The 21,294-nt window shown below is 37.1% G+C and overlaps 1 protein-coding gene across 16 annotated transcripts in view; it reads right to left on the bottom strand.

Annotated features, from left to right (window-relative positions):
• Nucleotides 1-21,294, bottom strand: part of LOC135200297 (mucin-2-like) — a 307,055-nt gene that overhangs the window by 264,228 nt on the left and 21,533 nt on the right. The gene's annotated exons all lie outside the window — the stretch shown is intronic.

The raw sequence follows: 21,294 nt of genomic DNA on the forward strand, positions 1-21,294 counted from the left end.
GTTTGTAGGAACAAAAAAGTAACAAGAAAATGAGAAAACTTTCCTCTCTTTCCTCCCCGACAGTGGACGAGGGCAACACCTGCCCGAACCCTATTTCATCGGTGGGTACTTCAGATCGGGCATGACTTTTTTGCTGGCCCTATCTCTGCAAAAATGTAGAGAGAGAGAGAGAGAGAGAGAGAGAGAGAGAGGAGAGAGAGAGAGAGAGAGAGAGAGAGAGACTAAACAACTTGGACCCCTAGCACCAGAGACAAGAGGAAAAGTAAAAATCAATACGCTTAAGAGAAATAACTCTGAAACTGGTATAATCAAAATTCCTCAAGGGTAAAAATGCTAAATGTTAGTCACATCACATGCCTAAGTAAATATATAGTTACTCAGAGTGAAAAAATGTTTAATCATAAGTGAGAATAAAGTTAATGACGAATTGAGGTAAACCCATAAAAATAAAATAAGAAATCGATTTAAATTAAAATTATATTCTACACATAATACATCAAACTGTTTTATAGAATACCAAAGCTACTGACAACCAATTACGGCAACACTAAATCTAAAGCCGAGACACAAGACAAAGCCAGCAACCTCCTCTGAACAATCATTAACTGTTAGAGGTTTAATTCACACAGTTATGTGTTTTAAGCTTAATGAAATACGACTAAGAACAAAAATGTCAAGGCATCTGAAGAAATTTTACACATCCAAAATTTTATGAAGTCACCTAATGCCCAATGTCTCTCTTTTGAGTGCCATCTGTGCTACACGGAAATGAAGCAATTCCACCGCGATCAGTCCTCATAAATTTCGTTCGAGATACTTTTGCACGAAGATTTACTCTGCTCATACAGTCTTTCAAACATACTTTCGAGATTGCTCATTCGCGTCGCTAGTTTTCTTCAGGTAGTTGCTGTTTCCTCAAATGAGCCAATGGGCATGCAAACAAACATACAAACAAGCTTGCGTTGCCATGTAAACATACAAAGCCACATTTGCCACACAAGAAAGATCTGCAAACAAACACAAACACACACACACAAATACGGTCTTTTATTTTAATGATGTGAGGTTGAGGTCATTACCACAAGAAAACACGGGGCATAATATCAATAACAGACTAAAGTAAATATATCCAATGTGTTTGTTATCAGACCCTAAAGGACCTTTTATTCTTTGGCACGATCTTATTAATAGTTTTTACAAACACCACAACATACGAGAGTATAAATACATGGATTTAGCCTGAATGTACAAACCAAATTTATCGACATAAAAACTGGCGGTTTTTACATTCAAGGAACTAGGTTACATTACATTCTGTTTTATCCCGCGGATAAAACAGAAGATTGTTAATTCAATCAGTGGATGATCAACCTTAGACACACACACACACACACACATACTCGTAACTGAAGTCGAAGGTTTTCGCTGTTAGGGGTTCGAACCTCCCAGAAGACGAACCAGATCTAAATTGTAATTCCCTTTCTTCCCCAGGCAAACAGAATATTAAATGGAGATCGTAACTTACTGTCTGTGAATATAATAGGATGTCACGGAAATATGATAAAAATCCATGTGTGTGTGTGTGTGTGTGTGTGTGTGTGTATATTATTATATAGCATATTAATATATTTTCTATGTATTATATATATATATTTATGTATATCTACATATCAATATATACATATAGATTTATTGTATGTATAATGTATCTATATCATAAATATATATATATATATATATATATCTATTTATGTATATATATTTATGTCATAATGTACATATACCTATACTAATATATATTTCATTTATGTCTAATATACATATACATACATATATATATATAATATATCTTTTATATATATTATATATATATATATAACCAACGCATGCCTATATAATTAAAGCAGTAATCCGTTAAAATAAATTTTATGTAATGAAAACATTAATGGACGAAAAAAATTTAAAATGTAAGAGAACAATTGCCTTCACCAAGATTTGTGGAAAGCTGAGAGAGAGAGAGAGAGAGAGGAGAGAAGAGGAGAGAGATAGAGAGAGAGAGAGAGAGAGAGAGAGTGAGATTTTCGTACCTTGTTCGTATGGTGTATTTTACGTCGCATGGAACCAGTGGTTATTCAGCAACAGGGAACCACGGCTTTTACGCGAACCTTCCTAACCCACGATCGAGAGTGAACTTCTTATCACCAGAAATAACATCTCTCCCTCCCCCTCAGTTGGGGAAATGCTCCGAGAACTCGAACTCGCGGCCATTCGAGGTGGCAGGCAAAGTCCTACCGAATCACGCCACTGGATAGAGAGAGAGAGAAGAGAGAGGAGAGAGACAAGAGAGCAGAGAGCAACACAGGAATGTAAAAACCAGGTTTAGGCAAATTTGAAATTTGAAATTTCCCCTTTGACAAGACGATGACACAGAAGAAGAAAGCACATTCTGGATATAAATCAATCAATCGCGCAGAAATGTTTTCCTACCTTATCTTTCTGTTCCCGTTCTTTTGTTTCAACCACAATCACTCTAAGCCATTCAAGCTGTCCCGCCACCTGAGCCCCTTTTAATTCTCGACAACGTACCAATTACCAACAACCCTACCAACACCCACGCCGTCACCACCCCACCAACCAGCAGTTGGGCTCTTTCTTGGCACCCACCTTGTCAATTTCCCCACCCCCCCCCCCCCTGTCCAATTTCCCCCCCCCCCCCCCCTCTCTCTTCTCTCTCGATCTCTCTCTCTCTCTCCACGTAAACACCGTGTAGGTGAATTGTATCTAAAATCAAAATGTGCTCAACTTTATTTAACATAACTATAACCCTTTTTACCTTTTCTCAGTACAGCTGAAAATCTTTTTCTTTCAAATCGTGTCCAGCTGAAATACCCCCCCCACTACCTCTCTCTCTCTCTCTCTTCCTCTCTTCGTAGTAGCCATCTTGCTTGGTGATACGTACCCAGTGTGAAGTCAGATTCAATCAACATATTATCACAAAAAAGTTTTTTTTTTTTTTTTTTTTTTTTTTTTTTTTATCGGTGAATAAAGATTAGTGTGAAAATAGTAGGATAAAGAAAGCCCCAAAAGGCCCACGTCTTCTTAAGTTTAGTTTTATCAAGTTGTAATAACCGATAAAACAGAACAACGATGGCAGTAATTTCCAACTGGCGGGAAGAGGGTGCGTAATTTTGGCGTGTTTTTAGCAGATTCGCATATGATGATGGTAGCAGGAAGGGAACTGGCATTTCTCATCTTATGCAAATCAGCAACAGATCCTAACCCGCAAAACAAGATCCCAAAAGTCATTCATAGATTATATTGAAAGGATATAATCCTTCAAACTGGGAACAAATCTAATGAAAAACATCTTGAAAATAATTGAAGAAGTTCCCAAATAAAATCCAAGTGGTCAAAGAGACTCATAAAGAAAACATATACAAAATAAACCAACTATTCCGACAAAGAAAATGAATAAGGTGAACTCTTGTGCATATCCTAATTGATGCCATTTAGGAAAAAGAATGCCAAAAGCATGCAAACTGTGTAAGGTTTGGTATAGGCATAGTCCAATTCCACAAAACCTAATTCAAAAAGAAATGTGGCTGGCTGCAAAACATTCCGACCCATCCACAGTGTGCTGAGGTAATACAAGATTTGAGAAAAGAATCAACAAGAATTTTTTGTTCAACATGTCCTATCATGGTATAACAATGTTATTAAATCAAAGATTTGAATGTACAAATTAGTTGAGGATGAAAGGAAGAAGGGACGGAAGGAAGGAAAGATAATAAGAAAAAGAAGAAGACGAAAACGGAAGAGAAGAAGTAAACAAAAAATGAAACATGACAGAAAAAAATAAGGAAACAAAAAGAACAAGATAAAAAGTTATTGGATGCGAGATACTCCATTGATAACTACATATAGAGGCAATAAAGCCAGCATACCTACGAAGAACATAAATTACGATATGACAAACAGAAAAGCAAATCCCGAAGAGGCCTCTACCCACAGATCTATAAACAATGACGGGAAACGAGGAAAAAATAGACAAGAAAGACAAAATTCTGCAACCGTTTTTGAAAAGGGAAGGGAATTTGCAGATTTGGAGAAAGATGTTTACTAAAATAAACATCCTAAGATTATGTCAAAACTATGAAATATATGGTAAACTGTGCATACTTAGATGGATTCTGGGGATGATTGCAAGCGATCTGCATCCAAAAATATTGTCAAAAACCTGAAAAGAAGAAAAAGGATTGTAACGTTCGACAAAAACAAAAATGCAAATATATGCACCCTGTAGCCATGAATCATAATCGTAAAAATAAATAACCCAACCAAGTAATAAAATTCCAAAATAAAGAAAGAAAACAAATAATGAGATAAATCAAGAATTCAGGTCGGTAGAAAAAAAGCAAACCACCATTGAAGATATGCATAGGTGTCAGCAAAAAAAAAAAAAAAATTTTTTTTTTTTCAAGCATCATGCTCCGAAATTCTACTCAAGAGATAATAACTGGTATTTATTATGCAAGAGGATTTATTGCAGAAACGGAGAAAAGGTTGCAGAAATTCAGACACAAACAATGAATAATTTATGATGAAGGAAGATCAATTATTATTTGGAAAAGTTTGGATTTTTGTTTTTAATGTCAGAATTTCTGGAAACATGAAAAAACAAAGAACAACATACCAAACCGAAGGAAAAGAGACATGGGAAAAACAATCCTTATTTACTACCTCAGTAATTAAACTGAAGGAGAAACAACGCAAACCATCATAGTGGATCGAAATGCGCAGGGTTTAGTTACGAGTAACTCAAAAAGAAAAATAGAGTACTTAGAAGAACTAACCCAAAATGAAAAGAAAATAGATATAATGAATATAAGTGAAACCTGGTATTCCCAAGAGATCTGGGAATGATGATCAAATAAAAGGGTTCCAAACTTATAGATCAGATAGAAAAATAGGAATCAAGGGGGAACCGCAATATATGGGAAAGACAAAAAACAAGGAAATATATGAGAAATATAGTAACTCAGAATGTGAACTATAGCGGTAGAATTTGAATCTGAAAATTGATGAACATAGTAATATATAGACCTCCTAATACTAAAGAGTTTGACTTAATAATTGAAAAATTGGATGATATATGTAGAAATCACAAGGACTGGACTATTCTCCTATCTGGTGACTTCAACTTTCCTTTCGTAGAATGGAAAGAACGAATAGGAGATTGTGGTTGTACTTATACATATAAAAAAGAGAGTAATAGTAGTGCAGAAGATAAAAGGCAATTTGAAAAGCTATTAGATATGCTACTAGAATACAACATTCAACAAATAAATCACCTGCCAACAAGAAAGGAAAATACTTTAGACCTAGTATTTGTGAACGAGATGAATTATGTTAAGAAATAATAGTTTATAATGCGAGTATTTCAGACCATAATGTCATAGAATTAACAGTTCATTCCAAAGCAAGTGAAAATAGAGATAAGCAAGAAATGAAAAAGTGGGAAGGATATGGAAAATACAACTTCTACAGTAAAAATATAAAATGGTCAGAAATTAATGAAGAATTAAACAAAGATTGGGATAACATTTTCGTAAGTGTGACATAAGGGTAAATACGGAGATATTATATAAAATATTGGAGAAAATAGTGGAAAAATATATACCGAAGAAGAAAAGTAAACATCATTCATGCATACCAAGAGACAGAAGGATCTTGTTCCAGAAAATCAGAAAGTGGAAAAAAGGTCTTGCAAAAAGAAAAAATGCATGGAAAGTTATAGAACTAAAAAGTAAGATAGAAAATGCAGAACAAAAGATTATACAATCAAAAGAAAATGAAAAACGGGACTTGGAAGAAAAACCCTATTAAAATATCAAGCAAAACCCCAAACTATTATACTCATATGCGAAGAAGATGAATAAAAGAAGAATAGAAATAGGCTAGCCCTCTGAGAATTGAAGGGAGATTAACGAATGAAAAAAAGGAAATTTGCAACATACTGGCAGAAGAACGATATAAGAGAGAATTCACCCCTAGAATAGATAATGAAGATAATGATATAGAAGTAAGGGATGAAAATAGTGAATATTTAGTGACATAGATATAATGAAGCTGATATTGTGCAGGCTATTAATGAAAATTAAAAATGGAGCTGCTGCAGGGCTGATGGAATTCCTGCTATTTTTGTTAAAGAAAGTAGTTCATTCTATCGCAAAGCCACTTGCAATATTATTAAGACAAAGTGTAGATACAGGCAAGATTATGATGAGCACAATTAGCATATATTACCCCTACTTTCAAAAGTGGATCAAGACTAGAGGCAAGTAATTATAGGCCTGTGAGTCTAACATCACATATTATGAAAGTGTATGAAAGGGTAATGAAGAAAAATATATGAAACATTTAATAAAAAATAATTTTGTTTAAAATAAAGGACAACATGGTTTCGTACCCGGAAAAAAGTACACAACCCAACTGTTAGTCCACCGTGAGAAACTATTCAAAAAATATGAAAAGCGGAAATGAAACAGATGTGTTTATTTAGACTTTGCAAAGCTTTTGATAAAGTAGACCATAATATATTAGCGAAGAAATTAGAAAACACAATATCGTGGATAAAGTAGGAGATGGTTAAAAGAATTTTTACACAACAGAAAACAGATAGTTATTGCAAACGACGAGAAATCGGATGAAGCCAAGGTAATATCCGGTGTGCCGCAAGTACGGTGTTAGCTGCAATACTGTTTTGTTATTATGATTGAAGACATAGACATAATGTTAAGGTATTCGGTAGTGAGTAGTTTCGCAGATGACACAAGAATAGTAGAGAAATTACTTGTGATGAAGATAGGAACGCTCTACAAAGAGACCTTAACAAAGTATATGATTGGGCGAAGGTAAAAAAAAAAAAAAAAAATAAATATGAGGGTAATTTAACTCTGATAAATTTGAATCAATAAATTATGGAGACAGAGAAAGAAAGCTATATGCATATAAGGGACCTAATAATGAAGACCATCACAAAAATAAGGAAGCAGTTAAAGACCTTGGTGTGATGATGAATAGGAACATGTTATGCAATGAACAAATAGCAACTCTGTTTGCAAAATGTAAAGCAAAAAATGGGAATGTTGTTACGGCACTTCAAAACAAGAAAAGCTGAACACATGATTATGCTTTATAAAACATATGTTCGTAGTCCACTTGAATATTGCAATATGATATGGTACCCCCCACCCCCACTATCAAAAGGATATTGCACAAATGAGAGTGTACAAAGGTCCTTTACAGCTAGAATAGAAGAAGTTAAGGACCTAGACTACTGGGAAAGACTACAATTCTTAAAACTTATATAGTCTAGAAAGGAGAAGAGAACGCTACATGATAATTCAGGCCTGGAAACAGATAGAAAGGAATAGCAGAAAATATCATGGAACTAAAAATATCAGAAAGAGCAAGCAGAGGTAGATTAATAGTGCCCAAAACTATACCAGGAAAAATAAGGAAAGCACACAGGACATTAATCCACTACGCACCAGCATCGATAATGCAGCGTCTATTCAATGCGTTGCCAGCTCATCTGAGGAATATATCAGGAGTGAGCGTAGATGTTGTTTAAGAATAAGCTCGACAAATATCTAAACTGCATCCCAGACCATCCAGATTGGAAGATGCAAAATATACCGGAAGATGTACTAGCAACTCTCTGGTAGACATTAGAGGTGCCTCACACTGAGGGACCTGGGGCAACCCGAACAAGATGTAAGGTCTGTAAGGTAAGGTAAGGTCTCTCGTTCGAAAACGAGGCAAAAATAATTCAATTTCAGAGAGAGAGAGAGAGAGAGAGAGAGAGAGAGAGAGAGAGAGAGAGACGCACTATCACGCACACAAATATATTCGGTATATAAATGCATAAAGCATTCAATGAGAGAGAGAGAGATGCGTAGACAAATTGATTCTAACGTCTCGTCACATTTTTGGCCTCTGAGTTCATACGCAAATTCGGTGTTAAAATCGTAAATGAAAAGTGAAAGCCTCAGAAAGACGCCAATTGCATGAAAAACATGTAAAATCACTCAAAAGATTAAAAAAAAATTAATTTCACACACACATACCTAATTGCGTATTAAAGGTAAAGCGACGAAAAACAGCTCTCTCTGAAACAAATGCACGGAGCAAGACTTGCCATCCTTAAAAAATGAAGCATTAACGGTGACACAGAACTCTCTGAACATATTTGCATGTGCCGAGTAAATGAACACATGACAGTGAACACAAGCAATTCTTCTTCTTCCCTGTCATGACACAAAGAAACGAAAGGCCATCGCTAAACGCACAAACATTGTTTTCGCAAGCATCTAAAAAAATGAAGAATAAAATAAAAGCAAGACTTAGGGCAATAATCCACCATGTGCACTCAGTAATTATTCAAAATCCGCCTTCTACGTTTCCCTTAATCCACCTTATACATTCTTGCCTCATCACCCACCCACCTGGTACAATTTGCATCCGAGTTGATGAACAGGAACCAGAAGATATAAACGTCGTCGATCACATCCTTTTACATGCAGGAGACATCTAGGGCGCTTAATACACAAGAGACAGAGAGGTCTATGTGATGTGGTGGTGCAATTTCATACCTTTTTCCCTCAAAACACTCTCACACACATCTCTACTATTGCGAAAGGTTAGTCACGGAGCAGTATTAAACATTTTATTACGAATGAAGCTGAAATGATGCTTGACGAAGCAGTTCAGAAAATGATTCTTATTCTGCAGCACTCAAGTGCAATTGGAAAGTTTAAACACGACAGCAATTTGAGGGTCAACAGAAAAGTGTTTTGAATCAAACGTTCACGTGAAATCAAAAGAATTGAAGAAAAATGTTTTGTAATGTACGGGCGTTACTAAATGGTTTAAATAAGAAATGGTCTCGCAACGTGCGAGAGCAATAAAAAAAATGAAGAAAACTGTTATGTTGCTAATATTAGCATTCATGAAGGTCACAGAAATTTTGTTTTTCAATTAACGAGTGCAATCAATAGTGGACTTTTTTTTTGAGGAGTGTACTCATAAGGTTGTTGCTAGTCCTTAAATTCCCTGCCACCATCAATATTTTTCTTAATTATGACTAATAAAATCCCTCCAGTATTTCGCAACATCTACGCATTGAAACAACGTGCTTTAGTCACCATAGTCTCAACCCCAAACCACTGAAACATTCCACTTCAAATCCTCCCTAAAATAACTTCCCTAAAAATCAATACAATCAACGCAAGTCTAAGAGAGTGAAACAACACCAGCCATTAAAATTTTCCTTAAAAACCTCTTGAATCCTGATAGGCTCATGAGAGCATAATAACACAAGCCCTTGCTATCACTAAAAAAAAACAACAACAACAACAACAACAACAACAACAACTGAAATCATTACAAGGTCACGACAGCACTGTAAACTCCCACACTGAAAAATCTTGAAATCATTTCAAACGTACGAGATGACTTCTTTCTCAGACAGTAAAATTTTCATTAAATTCCTTAACACCAGCTGGCACTATGACGTGATAGCCTCTCACGCATGCCAAAGCTACGCGGAAACCAAATGAAAGTTACATATAACGCATATGGTATCACTTTATCTCTGCGACCACAATTTACCGTGAAAAGTAAGGAGATGCAAACAAGACTAAAGCAAAGTGACATCTAAGTCAAATGAGGAACTACTGCACAAAGACAAACATCAAAATTTTCGTCTCACTTTAATAACAACAAAGTTTCTTCCGATATTGCATAAATGAAACTCTCATTCCGATTACACTTTTTGTTTTCATTACGTATAAAATAAGAAGTAAATGAAAACTGCCTCTATGCTGCTTCGATGTCCGTCAACAGAATGCTATAAAACTAACATTCAGTATGAGTAAAAATAGTGCAGAAATGCATTATTTTCTAGTAATAAATGCCTACTTACATATTAACACAATTGGGGTTTTTGTAATCCGCATAGAATAAATCGAGTACACACTGTTCTAGCTAAAAATTTATGAATAAATTTTCCGTACGTTGACATTCAACCTTAATCCAAACCATAAACGAGTTAATTTTAAGGTTGGCGTTTTAATACACTAATTGGTGTGTAAGCCAACAATAAAGGACTACGAGAATGAATGAATAACAAAGTCTAAGAATAGTTGTCTGTCAACTGCAGTATCACCTTTTCAACCCAAATATTTTTATTTTATACCTTTTATAGTTTTTATTTTTAACTGTGATGCTTTTCCCCTTAAATCCTTTGAGGAATAAGATGCTAGCCCTATGCTAGCCTTCCCCCCAAATCAGACCCATCACAGTTTACTAATTACCTAGCACATAATTCTCAAATTTAAGTCATCGCAAATTGGGCTTATTTAACTGAATTCTTATATGTAATTAACATTGTTCAAGATAGTTTTGTACTGAAACGTTTTTGCTTATATTATTTAATATTGCGTACCGTAATTGCCACAAACTGACGCGGATGTCTACTGTCACAGTTTAATTGCATTAAGGCAGCTGCTCCATAGTTTGGGTAAGAAGGAGGTGGGGTTCCTCTCATTTAGAGCTCTTAAAGAAGGATTATACTTAAACTATACTTTCGTGGCTTGGGAACGGTCGCGATCTAATGAGACTTGCAATGAAATTTCGGAAGCAGTAAATGATTGAAGAAAACCAAACGACGTTTTACTAAAATCCACTAAGAAATGAAAACATTAGCATTATAAGCATCACCACTCTTACAAAATTTACAAAGCATTACGCAATACATATTTCAGTAAAATATAAACACTCATGAATAATACCCACTTCGAACAAATCTCATGCTTTAGTTTATGCGAGGCCTACTGCCCTCAGTGGGACACAGCAAATCTTTAGTGGATCGTAAAGTCAGCTTTATGGTGCCCAGGGTGCGAAAGAAATAGTTCCGTATATTATTTAATGGATCTTACGTGTTTGTTGTCAACTGCATTCAAGAGGAGGAGACTCGAGGAAACCTGGCTCAGGATTTTTAAGGAGAGTACCGGCACAATATCATTGCGGTTTCTAAAACCGGTTCATTCTGGGGACTCGATGTAGAGGTCGAATAAAAACACGAGACAAACTTTTCTGATCTAAGCCAAATTCAAATAAAAATATGAAGGGAAGCAGCAGTCATATTAACCCAAAGGATACAAAATCATAAATCAAAGGGAACGAAACAAAAGAGAATTTCAAATCCTAACAAAAAGCAAAAAAAAAATAGAGAGAGAGAGAGAGAGAGAGAGAGAGAGAGAGAGAGAGAGAGAGAGAGAGAGAGAGAGAGAGAGAGATGTGGATTCCATTTCTTTCACTGCCTTTACTTTAATGCTGGGTGTTTTTATTTTCATTCATCTTTATTTTACATTATATCACTGATATCAATTACCACTCGGCAACTAAACGTTCTGCCTCGGTATTCGTGATCGTTATCAAGCTAGTTTCTTCCAATTTCCATCTGATTAAACCATTAAAGGACATGCCCATTGTTGCTTTGGTTGCTCTTGTTGGCAATATATAGTCAAAATCCTTATCATCATCATAATTAGTAAAATTATTACGCGCCTGAATTAACGCGCTGGTCACGCACACTTAAATAATGTGAAATACAAAAAGCTTTACAGAATATATACATACATATGTACATGCATACAACTTTCATGCACGAATCAAGAATTCTGAGAACTAAAACAAAATAAGATAACAGGAAACACTAGCCAACTTAAATGCTTCAATCATGCCTTAAAATACAAGACTGATATTACACAAGAACAGCATTCGCGAACTGATATTCATCTGGCGTCACAACAACAAATCTAATATGCAAGTTGCAACTCAAACTAAAAAAATCATTTAAAAACTGAACTGATATATACAAAATAGGCACTTTGGAAAGGTTTTCCACAGTTGGCAAAAATGGAAAACATTAGTTTTCTAATTCATTGTCAGATAATAATTTTAATATAAAACAAAACCAAAGCATACAATTCAGACATTCAACGTATATATAAAAACATTAAAAATGCACGGGACAGACAAACAAATACACACAAAAACAACGTAAGAACACATTTACTCATAAATCGCTAAACACAAAAAGAGTTAGTAGTAAAAAGAATGAAAAAAAAAAACTCACAGAAAACACTAAAGCAAAACTTAAATTTCTATTTGAAATACTAGACGTACCCTTAAACCAATGACTCTTGAAATAATACCTATTGAGAGAGAGAGAGAGAGAGAGAGAGAGAGAGAGAGAGAGAGAGAGAGAGAGAGAGAGAGAGAGTTATTTTCAAAGTGAGGTAAGGATTTGATGAGGAAGCGTTAATAAAAGAATTTCTCTATGCAAGCAGGAATGTCCATGTATATTTCTGCAAGGATTCTCAGCACAAACCACAGCTGCAGTTTCCAGGAAGTCTTTTACAGGCAGAAGGAATGTCTTCGGCGAAATGAACCAAGACATGACATCGCACACCAAACTAGTGAGTTTGTATAGAAATATTTTCCACCTAAACATCATACGTTTAGGTTGGCCCAGCTTAATTTAGGCTAGGCTGAAATAAGTTGCGTTGGTTACAACGTTATTAATAAAAATAAATCAATAACATTAGACTGAAATTGCGTGTCAAGATAATTAGATACCCGTGGTTAGATTATAAAATTAAAAACATAAAAATTTTAATAATCCAATACAAATACTATTAAAAATATGTTGGGCTAATAGTAAAACACACAAACGCACACCGGGTTGTTTGTTTGTTTGTATTGTGTTTTTACGTTGGTTATTCAGCAACTGGACCAACGGCTTTATGTGACTTCCGAACCACGTTGAGAGTGAACTTCTATCACCAGAAATACACATCTCTCACACCTCAGTGGAATGCCCGAGAATCGAACTCACGGCCAACGAGGTGGCACGCCAACAACATACACCCAGTTGGGTTATATATGACAACTATAGAACAAAATACATCTATATGAATAATACATTTGAAAATAAATCAATAAATACTTAAGAAACTGTCAATTGTTCATACGCTGAACAATTCAGTCTTAACAGTGGGATAAATGGTTAATAACTCCATACACTGTCAAGTTATGACATAACAAATAACCTAGTGTCACCAGCCATGAGGTTACGGCGACCTGCTCAGTAAGTTATGGCGTCATCTGTGTAAGCAGAATTACGTTAAATATAAGGCGAGGAAAGGCCCGATATAGGATTACCCTCAAGAATCAACATTGACCTTACATTAGCAGTTGTGTGTGAGAGAGAGAGAGAGAGAGAGAGAGAGAGAGAGAGAGAGAGAGAGAGAGAGAGAGAGAGAGAGAGAGCGCCGACTGATCGGTACACTATTTAAATGTATTCCACCTTTTCATGCCTAGAATTGTAAGCATCGACTTGGTAAGTAATCCACACGCTCATATGACTCTCTCTCTCTCTCTCTCTCTCTCTCTCTCTCTCTCTCTCTCTACAAGTACTATTTCTGCAACTTCCCGTAGAGTTTCATTCAAGCAACAATCTTAATGACCATCAGAAAGCATTCCCAACTATATAATCCTTAAATCGGCTACTTGTTTCTTTTAGACTTTGGATTTGGGTCCCTCTTCAGTTCTTAAAAGTTACTCTCTTGCTTTTAATCATTTTCTCTTTCACCTTGCATCCTTTCCATTTGACTTACCCCTCCCACATGGGCTCGGCAAGACCATGTTGGCAAGTTGTATATGTTGACACAGCAATCAACAAAAACATGGGATCATTCCTACATGGTGACCGTCAAGAGTTTTCGGGGATCGTTTTCTAGAACTAATATTTCTTGGGGTCATTATTTTTATTATATTTACCGTCTTTTATGTTTTTACGGTAATCCCCAAGGGGCTTGTACTAAGCACGGGTTAAAATCCGTGGGGGAACTATCTAGGAAAGGTCCACATGTGTACAAGTGATGCATTACCTGGCAGCACTCTGCTAACAACCGCGGTTAAGTACCTGGTTGATGGACGAATGTTTTGGGTTGCAGGTTGGCCGGGGGGGTGGGGAAGTGGGGGGGAGGAAAAATAACAGCCGTGGGTGATCGAAACACCATTAAAATGTAGTCTCATCACGACTGAAAACAAGAAAACCTCAACGAGGTAACCACTACACCGAAGTAGCTAAGGAGAAAGAAGTCAGACCAGAAAATTCCCATAATATATTAGTATACCATGACACAGATCGTCAACCTTTACAGATAAAAAAGGAAAGAAAGCATCGGGAACTGGTTTTTCAAAACCAGTTTACCTTTTTAACGGTTTTTGTGTTAACTCGCGAACAAACTAATGTGTACACTAAGTGAAAACACGATCTCCTCTAAGCTTTGCTGGAGGTGGTGACAATATTATAATCGAAGTTTAGTCAAATAACTAGTTACGAAACGAATTATGGTTCTAGACAAGCAGTATTCGGAAATTGTTTGCGTAATGGGGGCAAGTAACATTGTGGGAGACACTACTGAATTTTTGAAAGTGTCGATACCGGTTAGCTGATGAATATCCCACATATACACACCATTAACACCACCTAACATTTTAAGGTACGTAACCTCTTTACGGATAAACCATTTTTAGACATGCCGTCAATTATTTTAAAATAGCCCATCTATTTATTTGTCCACATCCTTTAAGATGGAGCCACATTTTGTAGGAAATCTGCCATTTTTCTGCTGATTTTGATTTTACGTGATCCGTCGCCTTTGATACCCTCGCCCTCATTCTAGCTAACCCCTCCTTTTCCTTTTCAGGGAAAATAATCCCTTTTAGGTTTGCTTCCCCTACGAAGTAATCCCACCCTTCTACTTAAGTATCCTGACTCTCCCGTTTCGGAAACATTCTTCCATTGTCTTTTTAAGCAACAGCTCCTTTCTTTTTTATTTCTATGAAGAATAATCTTCATCTCTAACTAAAAACAACAAATGATGGTTTTTCGACATGCCACGGGCGGTAATTTATGTGCTCAATGCCTCTTGCCAAGTGTTAAGACGTCATTCTTGTGGGCGTGGGTATGTGGGCAGGTGGGAGTGCTTGAAGGGCACGTTTAATCACCTCATCTTAAAAGTGGAAATATCGGACTATTAGTTTACAATGAGGGAAAAAAGGACACGAGCGAGGATCCGAAATAATCATATCAGCAGAAGGCAGCTGAAAGTGAAGGCAAAGTCTAACATGACAGCGATGCTAACTACAAAAACGACGGCAAGTAATAGTATTAATATGGCGACTAGTAATATTACTACTACCAATGATCACAACTACGGAAGTTGTCAAATCTTTTATCTTCTAACACATTTGCTTGCACTAAAACTTTAGCCTCGGGAAAACTCACAAAGTTTCAGCAGTTCACGGCACAATAAGTATCTTTACCCATAAATTTATTTATAAAAATCAAACTATTGCACGCGTGGCAATCTGCTAACCCCGGTGACTGTCTTTTTTTGACACTCCTGTAAAAGGGGGTTTGGAGGGGGGGGGGGGCGCCACAGGCATGACAGAGGCTTAGCTAAGGAATTTCCGTTCCTCTATCACGATCCAACTGTGTTGGCAATTTCGAAGTTCAGTCTTCGAAAAAGTCAAAAGTTATTCAAGGTCAAAGTCCTCAGAAGATTGAGGCCTAGAACACGAAGAAGACTCGTATACATAACATAAACTACAGTATCACAATGCATCCTATGCATCTACAAGAACAATAATAAAAACAACGAAGGTCTGATTTCTTAAGGAAGTCTACAACAAATAAGATCTCATGATCGTCGTCAATAGAAAACAAAGTTTGACTGCCGAAGGAAATTTAAACTAACACCTCTTAATTTTCTAGGACGTACAATCAACTTCCATACAAAAGGAGGCTTGAACACAAAGTTAGGATGGGATGTGTTCTCATTTATTAATGGATAACAACAGACCAACGGGTTTCGGATCAATGTCAAAGCCACTTTCCCTGTACTGTTTGTAACGAAGACAATTATCAGTTGTAATGAAAGTAGCCTGACCGTAAACCGGTAGTAAAAAAATCCTAGAAAAAAAATGCCATGATAAGAGAGGTGAAGAAATGACATAAATGAAAGCCACCCAACAATATTTTCGCTTTTTAAACTAATTTAACTGAGGAAAGGTTAAAAATTAAGCACACTTTTCTAAAAATAATTTCTGATACTGTAATTCACTGAATATCAAATTATTTGTGTATCACATTAGCAATATCAAAACTGAAGATTCGATCCTTGAAGGATGGATAGGATCGGATCGAAATATAGAATTAAGGCCAAAGGCTAAGCGCTAGGACCTATTAGGTCATTCAGCGCCGAAGGGGAAATGAAGGGGAAATAGAGAGTAAAAGGTTAGAAACGTGTAACAAGACGAAAATCTCGCAGTGCACTCAGAAACAATAGTTAGAAGAGGGTGGAAAGTAAGATGGAAGAAAGAATATGATTGGAAGTACCGCAAAAAAAAAAAAAAAAAAAAAAAAAAAAACAAAAAAAAAAAAGAGAATGAAAGTGGTTGCAGCTAGGCGCCGAAGCGACGCAGCAAAGAACCCTGAAGTAATGCCTACAGTGTACCATGTGAGGAGCACTGACGGCATTATCCCCCCACAGGGGTCGAAGGAAGGAAACCATAGTGACATCTGCAAATTCGTGTAACTGTTGTGATGGATACGTTGAAGTCACAGTTTATTTACAGATTAGCTAAACCGGCACTTTACTGGAGGGCTAAAGTATGGGGGGGGGGGGGGCGGGGGGGGGGGGGGGGGGGGGGGGACTCGCACAAACTAGATCGGAGGACGTCTACACCCAATTATAAATGTAACCCTGAAAAGAACTATACGAGTAATATGTTTTGTACGAGCGGAACCGGACAATGTACCTCACACGTTACATCTCAGTCTTCTTTACTAAGAATCAAAAGTCTCAGAGGCATTCGTATGTATCCGTGACACTTGCAGAAGTTTTGTGAATCAAGTTATATAGAACGAGGGAGAACTGTGATATGATGAGGTACCGACTGCGTAATGAATGGGCTTGGCCAAGATGGGTGTGATGAACACGACTCTAAAAGATAAAAAGGTTATAATTCACGGAAAACAGAGGCATGAAGAGAAGTCCAAAGTCTAGCAGTTCACAACGAAAAAAAAACACAGATGAAAGGATGGATTAGATGTTGAAGATGGTCTGGTCATGTGGGAAGGGTAAAAGATGACCGGTTGGTGAGAAGCTTTTAGAGCGAGACGAAGAAAACATACGTACAAAGGGCTGAACAGATTCATTCAAAGAATTACAAGGAAGAGAAAGGACTACAGATCCGGGAAGCAAGAAAGTGCAGGGAAATGAGAGGTGAATGGTGCAGTGCGTGGGAGGGTTCGTCACGCTACTAATGAGCCTTCTGTGTACGTAGGTGTATTGAACGACTAATGATGTGTTTTCTGCAAAGAGGGTTCACCTACGATTCATTCAGTATGGCTGTGGCAGCGACTGATGTGTTGTCTTTCTCCCTGGAGCTCTCGTTAGGGAAAATCTCTGAATACTGAAAAGAGTCAGTATATGTATACACACACACACACACACACACACACACACACACACACACACACACACACACATATATATATTATATATATATATATATATATATATATATATTATATATATATGATATATATATATATATGAGAATTCTCTCTCTCTCTCTCTCTCTCTCTCTCTCTCTCAATGGAAACTACACAACTTCTCTTCATCTCTAAATTAATGCACATAATGTATGGCGTTCAGATTCGAATGGCTGGCCAAAATACCTTCTTTTAGCTGCGAAACGAAAGATATAATCACGATAACGAAAGCTATATTTAACTGATTGTTTAACGACATGGTTTAAGGGATCACACACTATCGCCGCAGATTCACAGAATCAGCGAACTCCTTATCAGCAAAGGACTGACAATTTCCGCAGAAACCGAACGCACATTGAAGTTCTGCGAGCTAGTTTCGGATCTCCTGAATACACTAAGAAACGTTTCAAGCAATATGCGAGTACATTTTCCCTGTTCAACAAGTGTTCATGCAGGTGTGGTAGAAAAGGGACAGTAGGTACAGTTCTGTCAATATCGAATGGTGAGGGCGGTTTGGTTCGAGTTCATATCGTCTGACGTCACAACGACTGTGGTCATCAGGGTCCTGGAGATCATCAACCCAGCGAAAACGAAGCGGGGTCATCAGTGAGGTCAAATTGGTGCGAAGAATCGGCTCAGACTAAAGCCACAGCGAAGAAGGGCCTCGCACGTTTTCTAATGCAATTTGGACTCTTGCCTTTAAAGTTGCACTTGGTTGGGGGCGAACATGCACACACATATGTTAGTGCTTGCGTGGCACCTACCTTAAGCGACATAACGTGACTTCAACTTCGCAAGTACAATAAAAAAAAAATATATGCGCCAAAGTTTCTTCGGAGCAATCGACTTTTCTGTACAGCGTATAATACTGTATGAAACTCTCAGCCGCTACCAATAAAACCTTTAGCTACGGCACCTATAAAAGTGCCAGACGCACGATCACGGCTAACTTTCAACTCAAATAAAATAAAAACTACTGAGGCTGAGGGTTGCAACTTATGCTTGATGACTGGAAGGTGGATGATCAACATACCAACTTGCAGCCCTCTAGCCTCAGTAGTTTTTGAAGATCTGAGGGCGGAGAGAAAAAGAGCGAACGGACAGACAAATAGCCATCTCAAGGTTTATTTTACAGAAACCTAGAAGAAAGAGAAAGGATAGCGGCAAGGTGTTATACAAGATGCCAGAAACGTGTTCGTTCGTGTGACACGCGTTCAGGTGTACTCGAGACAGACCAGTTTGCGCCGTACCCAAATAACAGGTGCGCGAGAGATCTCGGAAGCATTCCGCTTCTGCTCTACCAAAGGCAAGGTTCTCATTATGCATTTCACTGCTTCAAGGAGAAGGAGAATGTCTTCCTAAATCGCCCCGATTTATTCGGCATTGCACCAACGTCATATATCAGGGCAAAAATCGCTTCAGCAGCTGTGGTACTTGGAAAACGCCGTCAATAAGACGTTTCCTCCTTACTCTGATGGGACAGAGGCCTGGTCTGGCCAAATTAGCTTCACTGTTAAAGTCACAATATATCACAGACTTAGAATATAAAAGAATGAAAATGAAAACAAGAGATTGCCAATGTCCACTTCAGTGACAAACTTGTAATTTTGTACCTACCGAGGCCTGGCTTCTTAATCTCGCCAGTTATTCAGAAACAGATTTTGTAGTTTCAAGTCAATTAAGCCATTCTTAAAATAGGAACACATAGGCCTATTGTCAATGAACTATATCTCAAACGAGACTACAATTTCCCTACACCCTAAAAATGAGGTCATTTGACTCTTTGATGCTCTCGGCACAATCATTAACATTAAGATCATTTCAATCAAATCAATGGATTCATTGATTGGCCTCGTGCACTGCTTTTGTTCTTTGTGATTCTGAAGCAAGACCTTTGGTGCTTCGTTAACCGAATGGTCATTAGGTAACAATATCCACTGGAAGAAGATTAACGTGCATATGACCTACCATTTAAATGGCGGACAACATCAACCCAACCTTGATAAATACCTTATATGAAAACAATATCTAATAGTTTTTGACATTAAGATTCTCCTGGGAGCAGCGATGGATTACCTCAACACCTTGGGGTTGACTAGTAATACAACATTCCATTGCATTGCTTCTCGTGTTGTTTTATTCATAGAAGCTCACGGTTCTCCAGTGTATGTATATATGCATAGTTATGTACGTAATGAGAGAGAGAGAGACCTTACCTTACAGACCTTACATCTTGTTCGGGTTGCCCCAGGTCCCTCAGTGTGAGGCACCCCTCTTAATGTCTACCCAGGAGGAGTTCGCTTTAGGTAACATCTTCCGGTATATTTTGCATCTTCCAATCTTGGATGGTCTGGGATGCAGTTTAGATATTTGTCGAGCTTATTCTTAAACACATCTACGCTCACTCCTGATATATTCCTCAGATGAGCTGGCAACGCATTGAATAGACGCTGCATTATCGATGCTGGTGCGTAGTGGATTAATGTCCTGTGTGCTTTCCTTATTTTTCCTGGTATAGTTTTGGGCACTATTAATCTACCTCTGCTTGCTCTTTCTGATATTTTTAGTTCCATGATATTTTCTGCTATTCCTTCTATCTGTTTCCATGCCTGAATTATCATGTAGCGTTTCTCTCCTTTCCTCTAGACTATATAATTTTTAAGAATTGTAGTCTTTCCCAGTAGTCTAGGTCCTTAACTTCTTCTATTCTAGCTGTAAAGGACCTTTGTACACTCTCTATTTGTGCAATATCCTTTTGATAGTGTGGGTACCATATCATATTGCAATATTCAAGTGGACTACGAACATATGTTTTATAAAGCATAATCATGTGTTCAGCTTTTCTTGTTTTGAAGTGCCGTAACAACATTCCCATTTTTGCTTTACATTTTGCCAACAGAGTTGCTATTTGATCATTGCATAACATGTTCCTATTCATCATCACACCAAGGTCTTTAACTGCTTCCTTATTTGTGATGTCTCATTATTAGGTCCCTTATATGCATATAGCTTTTCTTTCTCTGCTCTCCATAATTATTGATTCAAATTTATTTCAGAGTTAAATACCATCCTATTTACCTCTGCCACCATCATATACTTTGTTAAGGTATCTTTGTAGAGCGTTCCTATCTTCATCACAAGTAATTTCTCTACTTATTCTTGTGTCATCTGCGAAACTACTCACTACCGAATCCTTCACATTATTGTCTATGTCTTCAATCATAATAACAAACAGTATTGCAGCTAACACCGTACCTTGCGGCCACACCGGATATTACCTTGACTTCATCGATTTCTCGTCTTCCCCCCCGTTTGCAATAACTATCTGTTTCTGTTGTGTAAAATTCTTTTAACCATCTTCCTTACTTTATCCACGATATTGTGTTTTCTAATTTTCTTCGCTAATATATTATGGTCTACTTTATCAAAAGCTTTTGCAAAGTCTAAATAAACCACATCTGTTTCATTTCGCTTTTCATATTTTTGAATATGTTCTCACGGTGGACTAACCAGTTGGGTTTGTGTACTTTTTCCGGGTACGAAACCATGTTGTCCTTTATTAAACAAATTATTTTTATTAAATGTTTCATAAT

The sequence above is a fragment of the Macrobrachium nipponense genome, chromosome 26 (genome assembly GCF_015104395.2).
Source record: "Macrobrachium nipponense isolate FS-2020 chromosome 26, ASM1510439v2, whole genome shotgun sequence".
Lineage (NCBI taxonomy): Eukaryota > Metazoa > Arthropoda > Malacostraca > Decapoda > Palaemonidae > Macrobrachium > Macrobrachium nipponense.